The 18,340-nt window shown below is 43.2% G+C and overlaps 1 long non-coding RNA gene across 22 annotated transcripts; it reads right to left on the bottom strand.

The window, feature by feature from the left end:
• Nucleotides 1-5,990: 5,990 nt before the first annotated feature.
• LOC125537147 lies at nucleotides 5,991-15,055 on the bottom strand. Of its 22 annotated transcripts, none has more exons than XR_007295631.1 (10): nucleotides 14,692-15,054; nucleotides 14,170-14,579; nucleotides 13,871-14,052; nucleotides 12,807-13,078; nucleotides 12,562-12,660; nucleotides 11,514-12,243; nucleotides 11,292-11,394; nucleotides 10,672-10,779; nucleotides 8,571-10,579; nucleotides 7,286-8,411 (listed from the first exon to the last, which is right to left on the bottom strand). It is a non-coding gene; the product is annotated as an uncharacterized LOC125537147 (long non-coding RNA). The 22 variants fall into 22 exon arrangements; XR_007295635.1 differs by having other exon boundaries at nucleotides 7,288-8,411; nucleotides 8,571-8,674; nucleotides 9,791-9,894; ... (1 more) ...; nucleotides 10,672-12,243; nucleotides 14,692-15,052; XR_007295625.1 differs by adding an exon at nucleotides 5,991-6,139 and having other exon boundaries at nucleotides 6,726-8,411; nucleotides 10,672-12,243; nucleotides 14,692-15,055.
• Between the last annotated feature and the right edge of the window lie 3,285 nt (nucleotides 15,056-18,340).

The following is an 18,340-nucleotide window of genomic DNA, read 5'->3' as shown; positions in this document are numbered from 1 at the left end:
ACGGAGGAATCCTATAGATTCCGATAGGTCATCGGGTGGCTGACCAGTCTCACGCTACATCATGACAGTCAGTTTTCGGCTTTCTCTACTGAGGCGCTCGCCCGGCCTAACCGGGGCACAATCGCAGTAGTTCTCCTGATGCTACCTTAGCCGATAGAGCGGAACGTAAGGTAGCCGAACTCAGGAGCCGGGCAACCCAACATTTGACCAAAAACATGATTCGGAGCTGATGCATATAATGCCAAAACCCGCGACGCCGAACACTCCCTAAGGTGTTCGGTCTTTATGAGTGCGGGCAAAACAACACTCTTTATTAAAAAGCCCCTAGTGTCCAGGTACGCGCAAAAATTCTGACATGGCCACATGCCAAGACGCCAGCCTCCTCCTTGGTTATATCAAAGAAAACCAGGGGATATGTAGCAACAAGAGACAGTAAAAAATGTTTACGCAGGGTCTTAATCTAAAAAGAATCCTTAGGACGGGTCCCTACTGCACGTCTGCGCCTGTGTCTCCGTTGTGACGTATCCTGGACGGGCGCCGCACGACGTTCATCTGCGAAAGAGAGGAACTGAGCTGAAAATGGGTCGTGCCGAACAAAAGTTTAAAATAAGCAAAGTATAAAGTAAAATATATAGAACTGAGCTTTATTGTCTCTTATTGTATATGTACGGAGCCCCTAGTGCGGGGGTATATGGCCACTAAGCCTGCATCAATGATGATTTTGTACCGAACTCGTCTATCCGCGTTCGTGGTCTTTAATGACCTATTCCGAAATTTTTGGCCGGTGAAGCCATTTTACTGTGGGGCTGTCAAAGCGGCCGCACAGTCCTCCGCTTGGGGGAGGGGCACATCAATGCTTCCCCTTCAAAGAGATGATGCCTCGTGGACCGGGCATCTTAAGCGTTAGAGATGCATAATGCAGTATTGCGTTAAAGCGGGCGAAAGCTTCGCGTCCCAGTAGTGCTTGATAGCGACTGGAGAATGGGACGATGTGGAAGGTCAGCTTTTCGTGACGGAAGTTATCGGTAGAGCCGAATATAACTTCGAGTCGGAGAAAACCCATGCAATGGGTGTCCGGACCAGGCGTGACCCCTTGAAAGGCGGTTTTGCTGCGGCAGATTCTTGCTGGGTCTATCCCCATGTGGCGGATTGTGTCCTGATATATCAGGTTTAGTCCACTGCCGCCGTCCATAAGGACATTTGAAAACTGGAGTCCGCCAATTATTGGATCGAGTACCAAGGCAGTCCAGCCTGCGTTCCTGATACTTCTAGAATAATCCAGCTGATCGAAAATGATTGGTTTTGACAACCAATGGCGGGACCCCTTTGGGATAGGTCGTATGGTGCGTACCTTTATGGGCGCCGCACGTTTTGTTATGTGAAGTAAGTTTACTGTTTTTACTTCTTGTGGGAAGTTCTTTTGTTTCCTGGTGCTCTGCTTTTGGGGTTCGTCCTCGTCTTCGCTTGGTGTGTCGAGCCCCTTGTGTTCGGCGTTGAGTCTGCCGGATTGTTTGAAAACCCAACAATCTCTGTGGATATGGTTAGCAGGCTTACCGGGGGTACTGTGTATTTGACATATCCTGTCCAGGATTTTGTTTAAGTTGGATGGATCATCCCTGTTATCCTGGAGGGGTGGCTTTGTCTGATTCTGTCGTGAGCTTTTGAATCCGGCGTTGACTGCCGTGCTCTTCGAACTTTTTTCCTTAGTCCGACGACGGTCCTTGTTGCGTCGCGGTTTTCCATTTCCATCCCTAGTTTCAGATGTACTTGGGTCGCTGGGGCTGCATCTTGCCAACCAGCTGTCCTCTCCTGCACAAAAGCGGGTCATGAGGCTTGTTAGTGCGGCCATTGTTCTTGGCTTTTCTTGGCCGAGGTGTCTGGCGAGCCATTCGTCTCGGACATTATGCCTGAAAGCTGCTAAGGCTTCGGCGTCCGGACAGTCGACTATCTGATTCTTTTTAGTGAGGAATCTATTCCAGAATTACCGAGCTGATTCTCCGGGCTGTTGAGTTATGTGACTAAGATCGTCTGCATCCGGAGGGCGGACATAGGTCCCTTGAAAATTTGCTCGAAAAGCGTCCTCGAGTTCTTCCCAACTTCCGATTGTGTTTTCAGGAAGGCTTTTAAGCCAATGCCGGGCTGGCCCTTTAAGCTTAAGGGGTAAGTAGTTTATGGCGTGGAGGTCATCTCCTCTAGCCATATGTATGTGGAGGATATAATCCTCGATCCAGACTCCAGGGTCTGTTGTTCCATCATATGCCTCTATATTTACGGGTTTGAATCCCTCTGGAAATTCATAGTCCAGGACCTTATCGGTGAAACATAGGGGGTGTGCGGCGCCCCTGTATTTGGGTGTGCCGAATTCTGATGATGGCTTTATTGCATTGCTTACGAGAGCTTGCTTTCTTGGCCCGTAAATGGACCTGATTGGGCCCTGATGCGAATCCTTAAGTGGGTCGCATGCCGATTTAAGTGCGGCGCCGCTTGCCGCTTTATGCTGGCCATGGGGTCGTCTATCCGACCGTGTGGCTTTCTTATTTTTTGAATGCGAGGGCTTTAGGGCCTCTTCGTCGAATTCGGGCAGTAGCTTTCTCTTCGGATAGCTTGTAGTGCGGCGGCTGTCGCCGTATTTATCTGCGGTGTTGATTACTGTGCTCCATCGGATCCTGAGTGCATCTTCCGCCGTTTTTAGCTTCCGCTTCTGCTTTTTCAGGCTGCGTGCTGTTGCAACGAGCCTCTTGTGGAGATTCTTCTGCTTCATGGGTTTATCCGGCCTAAGGTCGTCCGGAGTGCCGTTTTCGCCGGGGGAGGGATGTTCGGTTTCTCTATCCGTGTTGCCCTGTTCGGACGGTTGCTCTAAGGCCTGCCCGTCGTCTACCGGCTCATCCTGCTCTATGGTTGGGTCTTTATCGAGGCGGGGCTTGGGTCGGCGTTTACGCCGACGCTTTGATTGCTTTTCGAGGGATCGGTCCCCCGTTCCATCCCCTTTTTCCTCGTTGTCGTTTTCTTTAGGGGTATCCACCATGTACACATCGTGAGATGGGGTGGCTGTCCAATGCCCTATGGGCGTTGGCTCATTTGTATCTCTTGCATCGTCGTCCATGCTGTTGATGTGTGCGGAGTCGAAGTTGAGCACGTCGTTTAAATTGTTGATAGTGGCTACCAAGTGGGTGGTGGGTGGGCTTTGAATTTCTTCATCGTCCGTATCCCATCCTCGCTGACCGTAGTCCGGCCAGGGCTCTCCTGATAAAGAGAGAGACTTTAGAGAATTCAGGATGTCGCCAAAAGGCGAGTGCTGAAAGATATCCGCGGGGGTGAACTCCATTATCGGCGCCCAATTGGATTCGATCGGCAGGAGCGCGGGGGGTCGGAGTTCGGAGAGGAATCGGGCTCCTTGGAGTCACGGGCCGTGCGGAACGCGGAGCTGACGTTCGGCTCGATCGCCTTTGAGATCGTAGCCCCCGAGGTGACGTCCAACCGCTCATCCTCGATTGGCGCAATAGGCTCCAAATAAAGGGTCGAAATCGGTGCTTGTGCGGCCTCCAGGGCACTGTTCGGCGGCAGAGCTAGATCATGCCTCTCGACACAGTGCGGCGCGCTCAGCTGTGGCTTGAATCCGTCGAAGATCGAATCCCCGCGGGTGTCTGCCGTGTAGTTTAAACTTCCAAATCTGACCTGATGGCCAGGGCCGTAGCTTTGGATCTGCTCCAGTTGGCCAAGCGAATTGGCCCACAGTGCGAAGCCGCCGAAGACGAAGATCTGTCCGGGGAGAAAAGTCTCACCCTGGACCGCATCATCGTTGATGATCAAAAGAGCCATCGAGCCCAAAAGTGACGACACAGAGGAACTCTCAATGAAAGCACCAATATCGGTGTCAAAACCGTCGGATCTCGGGTAGGGGGTCCCGAACTATGCGTCTAGGCGAATGGTAACAAGAGACAAGGGACACGATGTTTTTACCCAGGTTCAGGCCCTCTCGATAGAGGTAAAACCCTACTCCTGCTTGATTAATATTGATGATATGGGTAGTACAAAAGTAGATCTATCACGAGATCAAGAAGGCTAAACCCTAGAAGCTAGCCTATGATATGATTGTTGTATGATGAAGTTGTCCTACGAACTAGAACCCTCCGGTTTATATAGACACCGAATAGGCTTAGGGTTACACAGAGTCGGTTACAATGGTAGATCTTGAATATCCGCATCGCCAAGCTTGCCTTCCACGCCAAGGAAAGTCCCATCCGGACACGGGACGAAGTCTTCAATCTTGTATCTTCATAGTCCTGGAGTCTGGCTAAAGGTATAGTCCGGTTACCCGAACACCCCCTAATCCAGGACTCCCTCAAGGGCGTCACAAGGCGAATGAAAAATAATGTAATGCGAGGGATGAAAGTTTATGATGGGTACTTGGTATGTCTTGGCTTGGCGTAGATCTCCTCGGCAACGATGCAAGAAATCTTTCCTGCTACCTCTTGAGTTTGCGTTGGTTTTTTTTCTTAAAGAGAAAAGGGTGATGCAGCAAAGTAGAGTAAGTATTTCCCTTAATTTTGAGAATCAAGGTATCAATCCAGTAGGAGACAACGCAACAAGCCACCGAATACCTGCACAAACAAACACCAACTTGCACCCAAGGCGATAAAGGTAATAGAGGCAAAGGTGTCCCGTCTTTCGATGAGATGGTGGCTATCGTTTTGGAGGAAGTCGACTTTGACGATCCGACTACGAACGTGCGAGGACGTCGCGCCTTAGCAATCGCTAAACCAACTCCGAGAGATTATTGACCACGCCTGAGCACGATCAACCTGACCCCGAAGGTCTGTTTCCTGCAGGCAAACAAAGAACAAGCAAGAAACTGAGATTACAATCTGCATATTGCGAACATAAGATGAAAGCTTTTTTATTGATTAAGGTGGGGTTCTGTGACGCCTTTGTCTGGTCGTTGAATACAAACGAAGTACATGAAGTTGCAGTTATGACGAACTTTAATCTAAACAAAGCCCAAAGTCTAAACGATGCCCTAAAGGCTGTATATATGGAGGAGAGAGGGGGAATTTCGTGGCCCTTGATGGAGGAGTCCGAAACCAACCCTAACTCTTGTTTCCCCACACATACGGACTCTAAAAACAGCCTATACATGGGCCTGGCCCAATAATAAAATGATGCAGCACCTAAAATAGCGTCTGAACGAAATTTGCACGTGGCATTAGCTTTGATTTGCGCAAATTAAGAAATCTATCCTTACGCAAATGTAACCAAACAAGATCTCCAGGTGCAAACACAACATGTTTTCTACCCTTATCTCCAGCAAGTTTATATTTAACATTCATACACTCAATGTTTTCCTTAGTTAACTCATGCATTTTTAAAATCAATTCAACACATTCTTTAGCATCAAAATTAACCTTCTCCGAAGATGGAAGAGACAACAAATCAATAGATGCACGAGGTAGGAAACCATACATAATTTTAAAAGGGCACATCTTAGTAGTAGAATGCAATGAACGATTATAAGCAAATTCAATATGAGGCAAGCATTCTTCCCACATTTTCTTGTTATTTTTCAAAACAGCCCTAAGCACTATAGACAATGTTCTATTGACTACTTCAGTTTGTCCATCAATTTGAGGGTGACAAGTAGTACTAAAAAGCAGTTTAGTCCCCAACTTAGCCCATAAACATCTCCAAAAGTGGCTAAGAAATTTAGTATCATGATCTGAAACAATAGTATTTGGCACACCATGTAAACGAATAATTTCACGAAATAACAAATCAACAACATTAATAGCATCATCGTTTTTATGACATGGTATAAAATGTGCTATTTTCGAGAACATATCCACAACAACAAATATACTATCCCTCCCCTTCTTTGTTTGAGGTAAATCTAAAACAAAGTCCATGGATATATCCTCCCAAGGAACACTAGATACAGACAAAGACATATATAAACCATGAGGATTGAGTCATGACTTAGCTTTTTAACATGTAGTGCAGCGAGCAACAAAACGCTCAACATCCCATCTCATCTTTGGCCAAAAGAAATATGTAGCAAGTATATCCTCCGTCTTCTTAACGCCAAAGTGTCCCATTAATCCTCCTCCATGCGCCTCCTGCAATAACAAAAGACGAATGGAGCTACCTGAAATATATAGCTTGTTAGCACGAAACACAAATCCATCATTAAGAACGAACTTGTTCCAAATTCTCCCTTCCTTACAATTCTGCAATATATCTTTAAATTCAACATCATGCACATATTGCTCTTTGATGGTCTCTAAACCAAATATTTTAAAGTCAAATTGTGAAAGCATAGTATAACAACGAGACAATGCATCAGCAATAACATTTTCTTTACCCTTCTTGTGTTAAATGATATAAGGGAAAGTCTCAATGAATTCAACCCATTTAGCATGTCTATGGTTCAATTTTGCTTGACTTTTAATGTGTTTCAAAGATTCATGATCAGAATGTATAACAAATTCCTTAGGCCATAAATAATGTTGACATGTTTCTAAGGTCCGAACAAGAGCATATAATTCTTTATCATAAGTAGAATAATTCAGACTAGGCCCACTCAATTTTTTAGAAAAGGATGCAACAGGTTTGCCATCTTATAATAACACATCTCCTAATCCAATTACACTAGCATCACATTCAAGCTCAAAAGTCTTATTAAAATCAAAAAGTTGAAGTAAAGGAGCATGTGTCAACTTATTTTTCAATACCGTGAATGCTCTTCCTGTGCGGTACCCCAAACAAAAAGCACGTCCTTCTTTGTAAGCTCGTTGAGAGGTGCAGCAATGGTGCTGAAATCTCTCACAAAACGCCTATAGAAACCAGCGAGGTCAAGGAAACTCCTCACTTGTGTGACCGTTTTGGGCTGCCGCCAACTCTCAATAGCTTCAATCTTGACTTTATCAACTTCAATTCCCTGTGGAGTAACAACATAGACAAGAAAATATACTCGTTCGATGCAAAAGGTACACTTTCCAAGGTTACCAAACAAACATGCATCACGTAGAGCAATAAAAACAGCACGTAAATGTTTCAAATGTTTCTCCAAAGATTTGCTATAAATCAATATGTCATCAAAGTAAACTACCATAAATCGTCTAATGAAAGCACGTAAAACTTCATCATTAACCTCATGAAAGTACTAAATGCATTAGTTAATCCAAAAGGCATGACTAACCACTCATATAAACCAAACTTAGTTTTAAATGCAGTTTTCCATTCATCTCCCAATTTCATACAAATTTGATGGTATCCACTACGCAAATCAACTTTGAAGAATATTGTAGAGCCACTCAATTCATCAAGCATATCATCTAGCCTAGGAATAGGATGACGATAACGAATAGTAATATTATTAATGCATCTAAAATCAACGCACATACGCGACGTACCATCCTTTTTCAGCACTAAAATGATAGAAACAGCATAAGGATTAAGGGATTCACGTATATAACCTTTGTCGAGCAGTTCTTGTACTTGACGCATAATCTACTTTGTCACCTCTGGATTGGTACGGTATGGTGCACGGTTGTGTAATGGTGCACCGGGAATTAAGTCAATTTGATGCTCAATCCCATGAGTAGGTGATAATCCCGACGGCACATCTTATGAAAAGATGTCAGCAAACTCCTGAAAAATGTTAGTGACAGTAGGAGACAAAAAGGAAAGTACGTCCTCGAATGAAAATAATGCCTCTTTACACACAGAAGCATTGCAAATAGATTTGCTAAAATCTAAATCATCAATATCAGATTTGATGACAAGTAAACATGCACTTTTCAGTTTAATTTCAGAAGCAACACTAGGTGGTTTATTATTAGGCTACATTTGTTGCTCAAACTAGTGGTTGAGGCGCCCCTCAGGGGCGCCTCCTGAGAGGAAACTCGGCGGTGCCAATTAGGTAAGCGTCCTTTACACTTTCTTGTATGCACTATGTGATGTTATTTCATCAGTCAGAGTACGACATATATGAAGCACTGGTACGTGCAAGTCCGTAGTACTGTTGTGGTTTAGTAACAACGAATGATGTAAAACTGAAAAATATGTAGTATCCTATGAAGGCACTTGGGTAAAAGGAAACAATACAAGTACAAAGTAGTGACTTCCCTGCTTGCCACCTTTTCTGAACTCCCAATGACCACATATTTCAAACTAAAATTTCTTATCAAGTAAAGGAACTTCATGGCAAGCTAGCAACAACTCAATCCAAAAGGGAGAACTGAAGCAAACAAAAATAGATGCACCTTCCTTTTCCCAACCAGGCCACCACAAAATCCAATCAAATGCACAGCCCCACCTAGAGACCAAAGAAAAGGATGATGTGGAGAGAGAGACTAGTGCACGATGGATGAAGAGGCTAAGCTCTTTGTAAAGTTCAGCTAGCAAAAGCATGTTCACTACAAAGCACAAATAAGAACACTGTCATGCTGTCATGTTTCAAAATTGACACTAACATATATCATAAAAGAATGATAAGCTCATGAAACTCAAGTAGTATTCATTAATCTAGGTAGTTAATTATATTGCACAACGTTTTAGCATTTAAGTGGCATTACCTTCACAAAAATGAGACAGAACAACTTCAAAAACAGGTCCAGTACACATGGATTAGCCAAATTCGGATTTTCAAAATGATGTTGTATCCTTGATACTCTCTAACCTGCCAAAGAAATGACAAGTATTTAGAGGGCACAAATGAAGGAAAGAAAAATATATTATGTACTTGTTTCCCTCCTCCAAACAGGTGTTCCCCCTTCATTTAACTTCTATCAAGAGATCAAATTATGACCATAATAATAGATGACAGACCTAAAAAAAATGTTCTCAAATTTGATGAGAGAAAAAGAGGCCTGGGATCTTTTATAGAACGTTTGATCTACCTCTAGATGCTAGGATGATGGCAATGACGAAAGGGACATGTATGCCGGCACTGTCGGCAAAATCAGTGTAATGATTAAAAATATACGCACTTCATATAGTACAACAAAGAAAAGGAAAACCTGAATGATCCAACAACTATTGACTATTTGACTTCATGTACAGAAGAAATGTAGATTTTAACAGAAATAGTATGAAGAAACAACAATATGAATGATGGATCTCATGTAAGGTATAACTATCATCTCATAAGCACAATGTAAAATTAAACTCAAGCAACAACTATCCAGAAGACACAAGTGATCCAACTCGTGGACAGAGCATGATAATTTAAGAGAACTTCAACATAGTGATATAATCTAGTAATTATCTCTAGTAGCTATTTACGGATGTCACACATCAAATGGGAAAATAATTCAGTTAACCTCCGCAGATACCTTGTAGGCACTCGCTGAAACAAAACGACTAAAAGAGAACTGACAATGAGTAGAATTCAGAACCAACATGAAGCGAGTCATGTCTGCTAATATCATTTCAAACAACTTGATTAACTTAATACTAGTTTGACCCATGGTAAGTTCTCAGGAAAACTAACTTACCCAGTACAACTTTCATCATCGTAGTTCATCACAGAAAATTTTGCAAAGCAATTAACCAATTCAGAGTAACCAGTTATAAATGTTGGGAAATACAATGAAGACATAATCCCACCAGAATCAGAAAACAAACCAATATGCTAGTGCATACTTGTAACTACAGCCATAACTTTCAGAAGTTAGGTTACTCAGCGTGCGGCGCACACATTGATCAATAAAACAAATACACAAACTTATCGTTACAACCATTATTCACTGACTGGATGCACGCATTCACTACATGCATGATATAATGGACTCACAGGGTTAAGTGACTCTGCTCTGCCAAGATCCACATACACTGCAAATCCCAAAAGGCCTATCAGACTATCACCAATATGTGTGAATATTTGGGTGCTGCCGAGACCTGCACCGCGATCCAAATTCAGACAATTGAACGCCATCATACAGCGACACGACCAAATGGTACAACAGACAAATGAACGCCACCATAGCACCATATTAGAAAAACAAATGAGCATATGTCAAGTATTGTTGAACTTAATCGTCCCTCCTAGTCCTTTTTCTCTACTTGTCGACATGCTTTTTTTAGCGTATCTACTTGCCAACATGTTTAGTCTACTTGTTGGAAAACATGCACCTTGAGCCTGATTAGCATTTTTATTAGGTTTTGCTGGAGCCATTTGCACGATAATGAGCCACGTGCATTAGATGATATCAGGTAATGTACATGGTTGATCATACAAGAGAGAATTGTGATGCACTTCCACTATTCCTTGGCTTATAACCACCACGCGTAAGTCGAAAGAAAAAGAAGAGCACCAGATCACCTTAATAAAAATTGCCGTATGCATATAATGGACGTATTGATAAACGTAGGTTACAATCCATAAATACATATTATGAAACCAACATCTATGTTCTTCTGGGCAACCTAATAAGTATACAAATCAGTGAATGTACGTACGTTCCATTAAATTAAAGGTCAGTTTGGGTTTTGAATGCAAGTGCTGATAGAAGATAATTCCGGGTATCCCAACAACCCATTGTTTCCTTTGGCATCATCACCAAATCCGGCAAGGAGGTAGGCACTAAGAAACCAAACTGATTACGTTAGTAACCCCTTCGTCCAACAGAAGAACAACATAGGAAAAATAAGAAGAGGCGGACAGATTTTCCTGACCAGCAATGAATGGGTCAGCCATGGCTCAGGCTCCCAATCGCGGAGAAGATCAGGGGAAAAAGCAGATCCCCTCCGACCAGTTTTTATCAGTAAAAGAGGAGGCGGCTCCTAAGAAACAAAAATATATAATATAGCAGTTAACACAAAATCCAATGTCAGAGTAAGCAATATAGTATACACTAACAGTCTGAAACATGCCTTATGGTAGCTTGTAAGAGCGGGGATATGTGAGCATACACCGCGCCATTCAATTTTGTTACCGAAATCATTACAAGAAAATATGCAGATTTTTAAAACATGTAAAAAGAGAGGACAACTGTTATTGTGAGATGCACTACTCAAAGTAAGGTTACAGTTTTCTGTCAGTCTTCAGTGGGTATATTATTGCTCTTGAGTGAGATAGCAGAATTTTTTTAGCCTGAGAAATCATTGCTCATTATTATTTGTACTTAGATCCATGGGTGGTATGGTACAAGATACATTCGGCTGTAACCTTGATACCATATTAAGTACAGTAATGGTCATAAATAACACTGAAAATAACCATCCAGTAATTGAAATAGTAGTGTAATCAAATTCATATGTCTCCCAACCATTGAAGGAATTTGAAGTACTTATACCTATAAATTGAAGCAGATAATTGCAGCAAATCCTAGATTATATCCTACAGATTGCTCTTAGCTGGGCACATGCCTGTTAGTGCAGATTGCACAATGGCTGAACCTAACAAACCATGTTACATCTCCAATACAGTCAGTGACCATGCATCATAAGCCTTCAAACAGCTACAGAAAAAGAGACGTGCGAAAGAAGAGAAAGAAAAGAGACGCGGTCAACTATACTCGAGCTCCAGACGGATCGCCTCTCTCCGTCACCACGCACGAGGGATGAGGACGACGGCGGCGACACCACGGACTGCTCGGCCTCCTGGTCCGTCTCTCCGACGCCAGGGTGTCCAATTTTTGGTAGCATCATTGAGAAGCAACAATCAAATATTGTGTATACTCTCGAAGCCGAGGGACTACTGAAGTGAAAATTCAGCAGATTAAGCTTCATGTTCAGATCCTTTTATAGTTTCTAAACCTTTAATCTGCGTGGTCATCTTTTTCATTACCAGAACAGAGAAATTATAACAAAATAAAGGGTAGAACTAACCTAAGGTTTTATTGCCACTAATCCTTCTATAGTTTTTCAATGGTTCAGTTATCATAATTTGATGGCTAGTCTTGTAGAAAGGAGTAAAGTTCGTATAGAAATCTTAAGAACACAATAACTAAACTGAAGTATAACCTTCTGAATCCTTTAAGACGTGATTTCATATTAACAAGTGCAACAAGATAAAATAACAAAACACACCTCCGCAACGGAAAGGCACATCGAACGAAGTGAAGACGAACAGGACGGACGATTGATGAACGATGACAAACTGCGTGCTCACTTCACACCGACCCGGGGAAACATAACATATATGGGCACAAAGAGGAGAGAAAATACAACCGATGCAAAGGAGAGGGAGGTGAACTCACAATTCCTCCTCGGCTAGTTTCATCGACAATGCTCTGGCTTCACCATCTATCCAAAAGTGAAATTAACATATTAGAGTAACAATAAAAAGAAGTGCTACCAAGAACGTACAAAATAGAGGTAAAGGCGCTAGGGAATCTCTGACAGGCGCTTGTTGCAAGCATACAAAAATGGAAAAGAAGGATCCAAAATTATGATTCAAATCATTGGCAGTTTCATTGGCATCTATGAACCAAATACTACAGAAAATACATGATATGCATATAACATGTAATCTTTCTCATGTTAGCATATAATATATCAAAATGTGTGGTCAATCAGTAAGATAATCAGGGTTTTATAGCAGGTTAGTTTATGAATACTCACCTCACAATGTCACCACTCCTTGTTCATCTAGAAATAACACTATGGGTAAACTGAAGCAGCCCTTCACATTTCACCAAAATATTCTAGCTTTCAAAAGTTCTGCATAGTAACAGAAGATAGGAAACAACTACTGAGATGGCCTTAAAATCACAAAGAATCGAGAGGAAGAACACAAATGGAGTTCATAGTCCAAGAAAAGGCTGGGTATTATGTTTAGATATGATGTCTGGGTCATGTGCACCTACCCGTCTGCCAAAATGAACTCCTCGACGCGGAAACAGCCTAGCCCCTAACGATTTGGGACATGCAACTTCGTCCTCGCTGCGAAGAAGAGGTCCACGCTGTCACCGTATAGACACAAGCACCATCCTGGTCTCCCTCTCCTTGAGCGCCTCATTCTCCACCTTGCTGTCGGTGGATGCGGTGGCATGAGCCAGCGCACCTGGTACACCTCATTGGTATTAGCCCTTGAAAGGAACTACCTTAGGTTCGACCACGCAGAGCCCACCGTCTGCACCTGGTAGCACAATAGATGTTTTAAACCTCCATCTATTCAGAGAAATAGAAAAGTAGATGGAAGAGGAGATAATTTTGGAAACGCTATGGCATAAATAAGTGCAGAAATAGTGCCAACAGTTATAAACGAATAAAAGCATCAAACCATGTAAATTAGTAAATATACTTGTGGTTTGCAAGTATTCGTAAATAATTTCCTGCAGGTTTCGTTAATAAATTATTAACCTGAAATAGTATCCGAGTGCTACCTTAGAGGACACATCAACAATGGTTTACTTCTTTCTGTTAGGAATCACCAAACCAGCCTTATGTGTGCATCCTGTTATGCCAATACATACTTGAGCTCCATGATTTCAATATGTTACTAATATTATAAAAAAGAAATACATATGATGGGAAAAATAAATTTTAGTCTGTAATACATAGTTCCCCAGAAAAGCTCATGGTGAGGCTTGATTCTTAAATCATTTCTCAAACAGCAAATCAGCTATGGTCCCATTCAATTATGCATGTATTATCCATATTTACATACATTCAAACTCTAGTAGAATCAAAGGGACGATGCAAAAATAGAATAACTGAGTACGACACTCAGAACTACGATGGTGCAATTTGAAGCAAATGTGCAGGGATACAATGGAGGAACTAATAATCTGGAAAGGAGAAATGGTTTGTGAACAGCAAGTAAATAAGCCCAGAATAATCATTAGTTCACACCTGGTTAACAAACCAAATTGTGAAGCCCTACATCCCCGACCTAAATTTGGTCTACCACAAGTACATAAACAATCACCTGAAGGCGGATGAGCAACTTGGTGGTAGTCTTGTCCCTGGATTCCTCGGTGGCGGTGAGTGTCGAGGTGGTCAGGAAGAACTTATTCCGCAGGAGCATATAGGAGACCGCCGGCAACGATGGGACATTGTTGAGGTCGCCGCACCTAGGATTCTCAGCACATACCTGAAAAGATAACAACACTGCACAAACAAACAAAAAGGCGTTCAGGAAAACAGTAAGAATTTGAGCTATAAGTAGATTTGGAGATCATCCCAAACAAAAATCTGAAACAGCACCAAATCTGAACCAGAACTTACTCTGCATGAGTTCTAAATCTGAGAAAATTATGTGATGGATGTCTCGAACAATCCAGCACAATTATATTTCCCCTGCAATTTATCCATATATAGCTTGCATAGCAAATCACACAACACAGACGTATTTGAGAAACAAATCACTGAGTTCCACAGTGGCCTTGTTGGATTTCAACAATAACCTACATAAGCAAGGATGAAAAAATTGCAGACTAACTGAAAGCAGAGGAGGAGTAGAGTGAGTACCTGCAAGAGAGTGATGGAGAAATACGCAGAGGTGTCGAGGCCGAGAGGTGGGAGTGGAGGAAGCGGAGCATGACCAACGAGTACACGCCAAGAAGAAGGCCAGGGATGGAGGCAACATAGCGTCTCCACATCCTCACATCTTGCTCCCGTCCCTTATTTCTCATCATCTTCTCTCTCATGGTAGGGAACCCAATTAGTCCTCGGTTCCATGGCTCTAGCTTTAGGGAAGATGAAACAGAGTAGAAGAGAGATGAAGAGATGGGGGTGGGCGTTGTGTACCTGCAGACCAGACGGAGATGCCAAGGAGGTGGAGCGCTGCGGCCCGCATGCTGAGGGCGAGGAAGACGGCGGCGGCGACGTGAACGGCTCTACCTCCTCCTTCATCCCTGCGGCCCTCCTGATCTTCCTCCTCTGTCCGGTCACCGCGCACAGAGAGCAGCATGGGCGGGGGAGAAGGAGCCCGGGGTGAGGAACCGATGAGGTGGGGCTTGAGGGGCGCCCCTGACGGCATGGAGGAGGGAGAGGTGGAGGGAAGCAGCAGGAGCAGAGGGAACTGGGAGGGCGGCGGCGGCGGCAGGGATGCGGACGGGAATGGGCTAGGGTTTTTCTTGCGACCACAAAACGAGCAGGGAAAAACCATAAAACGAAACGAGAAAATCAGCCCAGTCCCTTATGCCCACGTGGACGTCGCCATAGGACACTCCTTACACGACTCTTAAAGGGTTTTATTCTTTTGCCACAATCTGATTTCATTTTTTTTCTTCTGTTTTACTTTATTACCTCTATTAATATCATTTTTTAAAATAGAATCAGGAGTCATAGGAAGCAAAGTAATATTTGTATCCTTATGAACAAGACTATACTGATTGTTTCTATCATGGTGTACAGAATTTTCATCAAATTGTCATGGTCTACCAAGTAATAAGGAACATGCTTGCATAGGTACCACATCACAATCAACATAATCGGCATATGTAGAGATACTAAAATGCACACGAACAGTACGTGTTACCTTAACCTTGCCACTGTTGTTGAACCATTGGATGTAATAAGGATGTGGATGTGGTCTTGTGGTGAGAGATAGCTTCTCCACAATCTCCATGCTAGCCAAGTTATTGCAGCTCCCTCCATCTATGATGACACGAACATAACGTTCCTTCACAACTCCCTTTGTATGGAACAAATTATGCCTCTGATTTTGCTCAGCTTGTGTAACCTGCACACTCAAAACACGTTGAGTAACTAAACATTCATACCTGTCAGCATCTTCAGCAGCCATATATTGCGTCTCATGATCAGAATCCCCTCCACCGTGTTCTTCATGTGTAATAAGAGGCAAAGTCTCCTCATCATAGTCACTAGCGGACTCATACCCACCATCCTCAGTAGCAATCATCACATGCTGAGATTGGCATTCTCTCGTAAATTGTCCTCTTCCCTTACAACAACGACAAATAATATCACTTGTGTGCCCTGTTGATGCCATGGAAGAAGAAAAGCTCTGCGCAGTCCCGGCAGGTGTGCTCTTGGCAGATAGTGGTGGTTGTGTCTGCTTTCTTATATCACGGCTGGAGGTGGCACCTGATGGAGGTGCTGGTGGAGTGGAAGTAGAAGATGCACGTGGTGTCCATGATGAAGATCAACCTGTAGAAAAGTTAGTTCGCGCCAATGTCTGTCGATCATGCACTTCACGTTCAGCTTTACAAGCAAGATGGAATAAACGAGTGATATTAGTATACTCCTTATACTCTAGAATGGTCTGAATCTCTTTATTTAACCCACCCATAAAACGTGCAAGCATAGCTTCATTCTCCTCAACAATACCACATCTAGTCATGCCAGTTTGTAATTCCTGATAATATTCTTCTATAGAAATTTTTCCTTGTCTTAAGCGCTGCAATTTTTGAAGTAATTCACATTGATAATATGGTGAAACCCAACGAGTACGCATAGCAGTTTTCAAAGCAGCCCAAGTAGCTGGAATAGGATATAATCTACAATGTTCAGACCACCAAACACATGCAAAGCTAGTGAAAGCACAAACAGCAGTAGGAATACGTCTCTTCTCAGGATATTGTAAACATGTAAATCGTTGTTCAGTTTCTAACTCCCAAGTAAGATATATATCAGGAACATATCTACCCTCAAATGGTGGGATATTCAATTTTAGTTTAGGAAGATGGTCGTGTACCTCAGGTGGTGGTGCAGCCCTAACTTTGCGATGATATGCATGAGGACGACCTGGTGGTGGTGGTGCTGGTGGTTGCACGTAGTTCTGATTTTGATCAACCTCATCCTCGTAATGGTCCTCCATCTCTGCAGTAGCAGCAGGAGCGACAGAAGCACCAATAGTAGGTACAGCAGCACCAGAAGTTTGACCAGGCTCAATGGAAACGCGTTGTGCTCGTCCCACTTGATTTGGAAGACGATGTTATTGTTGTTGTAGAGGTGCGACAGGTGCAGCGAGCGATGGAAGACGCGCGAGCAATTCATTAAACTTGTTATCGAGCTTTGTTTCGAACGCCTTCTCAATGCCATCTATCTTCTCCATGGCCTCTTCAAATCTGTTTATCACATCTTGCACCTGTACACTCATCATTTGCTGAAACGTATCATGAAGCTCCTTGTTCGTCAAGTTCTCCCAGTCAGTCTCGTCGGCTTGTGATCCTGGCATGGTTAGCAGCAATAGAAACACACAAGAAGATGATCCTACAGACTACTAACAAGTGGTGGTGGTGGCGGGTGTCACAAATCCGTCAAGCAAATCTCAAATTCTTACCAGTTCTTACCCAGCAGCAGGCGGTGATCGGCAACCGTTGTAGTCAAAACTCTCAAAAGCTTGGATAGGGCGATTGCCAGGGAGAGTCAAACGCACGACGTAGATGTATGTGGAGCTGGGAAGGCTTATAATATGGTAGCAAAAGGGGTCAGCAATAATCAAGTCAGATATGCAAAGTTGAATAAACGCTCAACGACGATACTGTGCTGGTCCTAGGCTAGACCGTACTAGAGACGCGAGCCTAGAACACTAACAAAATCACGGCGCTGCACGTAAACAAGGGAGGAGCACACTCTGAAAAAAATTCACTTTTTTGCACTTTTTCGCTCTTTTTTTGCTCCACAACAAATTTTTTCCAAAAAGTCTACAAATGGTCTAAAAACTGCCTAGCCAGAATTTTCCAGACTTAGTTTTTTTTGAGTTTGGAACTATTTTTCTTTTGTGGATGGCTCAGAAGTTGGGGAATCCTACTCTGTCACGACTCGGAGTATCGCGTGCTCTGGAAATCGAAAACAAAGCAACAATTATTGGACTCGGACTAGGACTGGTGGCGGAGATGAAACTGGTGGAATCTCGGACTGGTGGCGGCGATGAATCTGGTGGAAATCGGACTGGTGGCGGATATATGTTGCAGGTGGACTCGGATTAGCGTGATGGCGGCGGATATATGGTGGCGTATATGGACTCGGATTGGTGGTGAATATGTGGTGGTGAATATGGCAACGACGATGAAGTTGGTGTGGTGGTGGTATATGGCAGCAGCGATGATGATGATGCGGTGGTGATATATGGCAGCGGCGACGTGACAACCTGTGAACAGAACTCGAAACTCTAAAGGACTAGACGCTAAGACCAGCAACTTGACATGACGATGCAACCGCAAATTCAACAAAGCAAATACAGAAAAGATTATGCAAAGGCTCAGATTGGTTCGGACAGGATGAACTAACCCTAATTTTTTTGGCTTTTTCGTGGACTATAGGTATGAAGAACAGACTCGATCTAAACTACGAAAAGCTGTAAAATCTCACCGAGCAACCTGGAACTCTGATACCACTTGATAGAGGCAAAGGTGTCCCGTATTTCGATGAGATGGTGGCTATCGTTTTGGAGAAAGTCGACTTTCACGATCCGACTACGAACGTGCGA

This window comes from Triticum urartu, chromosome 2 (assembly GCF_003073215.2).
Source record: "Triticum urartu cultivar G1812 chromosome 2, Tu2.1, whole genome shotgun sequence".
NCBI lineage: Eukaryota > Viridiplantae > Streptophyta > Magnoliopsida > Poales > Poaceae > Triticum > Triticum urartu.
Note: the sequence above shows the minus strand (reverse complement) of the source record. Positions and strands in the feature narration are given on the sequence as shown.